Below are 5,909 nucleotides of genomic sequence, written 5' to 3' on the forward strand. Positions count from 1 at the left end.
TGTGTAGGAATCTTTATAGAAGCTTTATTCTTAATAGCCTCAAGCTGGAAACAACCGAAATATAAGGAGTCTTTAAAAAGTTCTTGGAAAACCTGTATTTTGAAAAAACTGTGTATGGATTTCAAATTTTATTTTTTTGCACCAAAATAAATTCACATGAACTTGTTATAACATGTCTGAACAGGATCTAGTTTGAGGCACTAAGAAAGGTAAGACTCAGTTTGAAAAGAGCCCCTATCATAGCAGCATGAATTCTGCTAACACTGAAGTAAAAACAAACATCAAATTTATGATGAAGCTTGGAGTGTAAGAATGGTGAAATCACTGATGCTTTGTGAAAAGTATGCCCCAAAGAAATCAGGAGTTTACAAATGAATAACTTGTTTTAAGAAGGGACAAGATGATGTTAAATATGAAGGCCACAGAAGCAGGAAAAAACTGACCTCATCCATGTCTTAATTGAAGAGGACTGACAATGAACAGCACAAACAATAGCCAACATCATAGACATCTCAATTGGTTCAGTTTACACAATTCCGACTGAAAAATTAAAGTTGAACAAATTGTCCACTCAGTGGGTGCCAAAACTTTTGCACCCAGATTAGCTGCAAACAAGAGTAGAGCTTTCGATAGAAATGTTAAACAAGTGGGATCAAGATCCTGAAGCGGGCTCCCCTTTTCCCCCTTGCTGGGTGAGAGGTGTCTATGGGGCACCCGCTGCAGCCGCCGCTACCGCCACCACCACCGCGCCAAGTGCTGTCTCTATGGCGAGGAGGAGGAGGAGGAGCGCGAGCTCAGCGACGCAAGTACATAAATAAAGGATAAAGTATTTTATGAAAAAAAATCTTCAATCAAGTATAACATTTTGATGCTTGGCATCTAGACTCCCTTGTGCCCTCACTATGCCAGCAGCAACTGTAGATCATAGTCAAAGAATTTGTGAAGTTTGGGCTTGCAACCTGGATGAAGAGATGAAGAAAATTCGTCAAGTTATTCGAAAGTATAACTACGTTGCTATGGACGCCGAGTTTCCAGCTGTGGTTGCAAGACCCATTGGAGAATTCAGGAGCAATGCTGACTATCAGTACCAACTATTGCGATGTAATGTAGACTTGTTAAAGATAATTCAGCTAGGACTGACATTTATGAATGAGCAAGGAGAATACCCTCCAGGAACTTCAACTTGGCAGTTTAATTTTAAGTTTAATTTGACGGAGGGCATGTATGCCCAGGACTCTATAGAGCTACTAACAACATCTGGCATCCAGTTTAAGAAACATGAGGAGGAAGGAATTGAGACCCAGTACTTTGCAGAACTTCTTATGACTTCGGGAGTGGTCCTCTGTGAAGGGGTCAAATGGTTGTCATTTCATAGTGGTTGTGACTTTGGCTATTTAATCAAAATCCTGACCAACTCTAACTTGCCTGAAGAAGAACTTGACTTCTTTGAGATCCTTCGATTATTTTTTCCTGTCATTTATGATGTGAAGTACCTCATGAAGAGCTGCAAAAATCGCAAAGGTGGATTATAAGAAGTTGCTGAACAATTGGAGCTGGAACGAATAGGACCACAGCATCAGGCAGGATCTGATTCACTGCTCACAGGAATGGCCTTTTTCAAAATGAGAGAAATGTTCTTTGAAGATCATATTGATGATGCCAAATATTGTGGTCATTTGTATAGCCTTGGTTCTGGTTCATCCTATGTACAGAAAGGCACAGGGAATGCATATGAAGAGGAAGCCAACAAGCAGTCATGACATGAAATAGTCCTTGTATTTTTATTTTATTTGAGCTACACACATGCTTGTATATAGGTTTTATCTCTGGTTGAATCCTTGACAATAGACAGTACCTTTCTTTTTTCCCTTTCATAGCCCATTTTATTTTCTGCCTTTCAGTACTAAGTATGACTGTTCCTATCTCAGATCTTAATAAATAGAAACGCATTCAGGTTAAATTTGGCCTTAATTTAATATAGTTGTTAGCAAGCGTGTGTAACAGTGGGGAAAGCTATATCATATTGAATATTTTGATAAACTTTACCTACTTGAGCTTGGTTTATTTTTCCCTTTTCCTAAATTAACGAGCACTGACTGTAATTTATTTCCCTGTTTCGTGTCTCTCCCTTCCATTCTGCAAGAGTTTTAGCTATTTGAGATCGTGGACCATCAATTTTGCACTTTAGAGAGTGATTCTGACTCAAATCCTCTGTTTTATCAGAAGTTTTGGTTTTTCTTGCTCTTAGAAGAGCAAGATGGAAAAATGATCATCTGCCAACTTTATATAGTATTTGCTTATTTTCAACCCACAGAATATAGCACATTCATTGTGCAAACTCAGCAAGACTAACAACAACAACAACAAAAAAGACAAGAAACTACTGAGGAGCTTAGTAACCTGCTGTTTCTGTACGTAGTGTTAATCTTCCAAGCACATCTAGTGTCTGTCCGTTTCTAATTGGCATGTGTAGGCTGCTCTGTGACTGAAGAATTTTCAAACCAGCTTTACACCCTTCAGGGAAAATCCCTTGTGATTGGATGTTTAGTATCCACCAGGAAACTGGTGTTCAAGATGTTGAAGCTACAGTTATTTTATGATAGCACACTTCCCTTAATCTGCTTCTTTTTATTCCATCACTGTTTACCCTTGCTTTTTTATTTTGTAGCCATACTTATGATGCTCTTGATTTGTTGAGTACACAAATCAATTTTATTAAAATCCAAAGATAACAAGACTGTAGGTATATTTTGTACCAAATTAAATTAGAAGACAAAAATTGTGCTTTCATAGTTGCTACAAAGATAAATAATGGAAAGATTTGGTGCAAAACAACAAAATACAAAATATATATTCATATATATATAGCTAATAAAATTACCTGAGGAGTGTAATGCTTGTTTATTTTTTTGTGTATATCTTTGCAATCTATTTTATATATATTGACAAAAGAGACTGTGAAATATTTAGCCATGCAGAATATGTGACCAGACCAGAGCATGTGTAGGAAGACTTTTTGGTAATCCATTAACTCTACCCGAAATGATGGACTACAAGTTAAAATGTGTGTTATCTACACTTCAATCAGTAATATTAGCAAATCTCCAAATGTTAGACACATTGGTTTGTTTCCCTTGTACATTCTTTAGTCATTATATAATGCTGTAACTGGGTGGTCCTTTTTAAACAAAACATTATTTGCAAAACAGAGGGTATTATTTGTTTTTAAAGCTTTTGTAAATAAAGGCTTCAGAAATGTTTTCTTATAAAAAAAAAAAAAGATCCTGAAGCATTTTTTTGAAGAATTGTAACAGGAGATGAAAGGTGGCTTTACCAGTATGATCCTGAAGACAAAGCACAATCAAAGCAGTGGCTACCAAGAGGCAAAAGTGGTCCAGTCAAAGTAAAAGCAGACCAGTCAAAAGCAAAGGTCACAGCAACAGTTTTTTGAAATGCTCAAGGCATTTTGCTTGTTGACTTCCCAGAGGGCCAAAGCACAATAATACCTGCTTGCTATGAGAGCATTTTGAGAAAGTTAGCCAAAGTTTCAGCAGAAAAATGCCCAGAAAATCTTCACCAGAGAGTTCTTCTCCACCAGGACAATGTTTCTACTCATTCCTCTCCTTAAACAAGGGCAATTTTGTGAGTTTCCATGGGAAATCATTAGTCATCCACCTTACAGTTCTGATTTGGTTCCTTCTGACTTTTTTGTTTGTTTCCTAATCTTAAAAAATCTGTAAAGAGCACCCATTTGTCTTCAGTTAATAATATATAGAGACTGCATTGATATGACTAAATTCTCAGGACCCTCAGTTCTTTAGGGAGGGACTAAATGGCTGGTATCATCACTCACAAAGTGGCTTGAACTCTTGAACTTGATGGAGTTTATTCTGAGAAATAAAGTTTATACATTTTATTTTTCTCATTTAATTCCATTTCTCTACAAACTTTTTGAAGTCCCCTCATACCATCAACTTGTGAATGAATAAGCACATTGTGGTATATCCATATTATGGACTACTACTCAACAATAAAGAGTAACAAACTACTGATACATACAACATTGATTCTATAAATCATTACAGTTAGTGAAAGAAGTCACACACAAAAGACTACGAATTCTATTATTTCATTATATGAAACGCTAGAAAAAGCAAAACTATAGTGTCAACAAATATCAATGTTTTCCAGGGGGTAGAGGAAAGGAATCAACGGCAAAGAAAGCATGGTGATGGAAACTTCTATATCATGACTGCGGTGGTGGTTACACTCTATCTCTAATTGTCCAAAATCAGTGAAATATATACTTAAACTTGGTCCATTTTTTTAATGTAAATTATACTACAATAAAGCTAAAAAAAAATTTTTTTTCACAGTGAAAAAAAGAAGTGTATGGGGGAAAAAATCCTTTCAGTAACTCTACATTGTCCATAGTAAAGTTTGCTGAGTAAGTCACATTAGCCATATTTGCATATCGAAGAGAAGGGTTTTCCCAAGGCAATGGGTGTGGAACACAGGAAATAAGGGACTTTTTGAAATCTTCATAGAGGAGTGGTAAAAGAAATAAGCTGGCTTTGACATAGACAGAGAGTGACTAAGGAAGTGTTGAGGGTGAGGGGCCATTTTGAAAAACACTCTCACATTAGTCCTTTATGACCTGGGCCTTGCCTATGTCTCCACCTCATTTGCCTACCCTCTCTCTCACTCTCTGTTTTCACTCTGCTTCTAGGTCAGCTCTTTCTCAAGTTCCTTTGTGCACTCCTGGTAGCTCCATGCTGCGTCCTGCTCTTTTTTCCACTCTATACCCTTTGCTCTCTCTAGGTCAATCATCCACTTCCATGCTTTCAATGATTATACCAATGATGGCAAAGCCAGGAAAAGACTCAGCATTTCTTTCTTTGATTCGTATGTTCAAAGTGTTCCTCTTAGGCAATGAGTCTAGCCACTTGAATTGGGTTTTAGAATGGAGAAAGAAAAAGAGGCATTTATGAAGAAAGGCAAAGGTGGGCAAACATGAGGGAGAGGAACAACATTTGTTGGTATGTCAAAGTTATTTTCCTTCCAGACTTAGCAACATTTCTTTGAAGCACATAATACCCTTGAAATAATTTGTTTAATATCTGTCTTCTGGGCTAACCTGTAATCTCTTTGAGGGTCTGTTGTCTTCAGTTCTGGAGTCCCCAAAGCCAAGCAGAGTGACTGGCACTTGGTAATCACTCAATAAATACTTATTGCCTAAATAGCTACTCTACCTCTTATTCTTTGTACTTCATCCAAGCTGAGCAACGTGCAGTATATTATTTCATGCCCCTGGACTTTTACTTTACTGTTTCCTTCATTTAGAATGCCCAATCCTCATTATTTTTTCCTACCAATCCTCCAACCCTACTCTACCAAATTCCTACTTTTACTTCTAATCCAAGCTTCAATGTCTTCTCTAGGAAACTCTCCTGATTTACTTTAAGCAGAGCTTTGTGCCAACCCCATGCTTTCTACATCCTTCCCTTCTAGCTACTGTTTCATTGAAATAATGTTTCCATGTCTGTTTTCCCTTCTTAGTTAATTCTGACCCTTCAATACCTGCCATAATAGTTGGCAAACAGCAGACCCTTAATATTTGTTAAATGAATGACTTCTTTTCCCACCAATTGTGTGATATATACAAGAGCAGCATTATGCCTAGGCAATTATTAGGTTTGTGAAGAGAATGAGCCCCAAATCCCTTACATGGAAACTAGTTAAAACAGAAGGTAAATCAACACCTCCTAAGGTGGATGCCAAACCTCAAATCCTTGGAGAGGACTGTTATTGGAACTTCTAACCATTGCAAAACTGAGATTTAAATAGATAGCAAAGCAGCCCAATTTTTCATCAAGAAGTTCTCCAAAGGGAAGATAATAAATTCATGT

At 37.2% G+C, this 5,909-nt stretch overlaps 1 pseudogene across 1 annotated transcript; it reads left to right on the top strand.

Annotated features, from left to right (window-relative positions):
• Window positions 1-675: 675 nt before the first annotated feature.
• Window positions 676-2,106, top strand: LOC105811802 (annotated as a pseudogene). Its single transcript, XR_001137567.1, has one exon. The product of XR_001137567.1 is annotated as a CCR4-NOT transcription complex subunit 7 pseudogene (transcript).
• The last annotated feature ends 3,803 nt before the right edge of the window (window positions 2,107-5,909 follow it).

The sequence above is a fragment of the Propithecus coquereli genome, unplaced genomic scaffold (genome assembly GCF_000956105.1).
Source record: "Propithecus coquereli isolate 6110/MARCELLA unplaced genomic scaffold, Pcoq_1.0 Scaffold24, whole genome shotgun sequence".
In the NCBI taxonomy this organism is placed as follows: domain Eukaryota; kingdom Metazoa; phylum Chordata; class Mammalia; order Primates; family Indriidae; genus Propithecus; species Propithecus coquereli.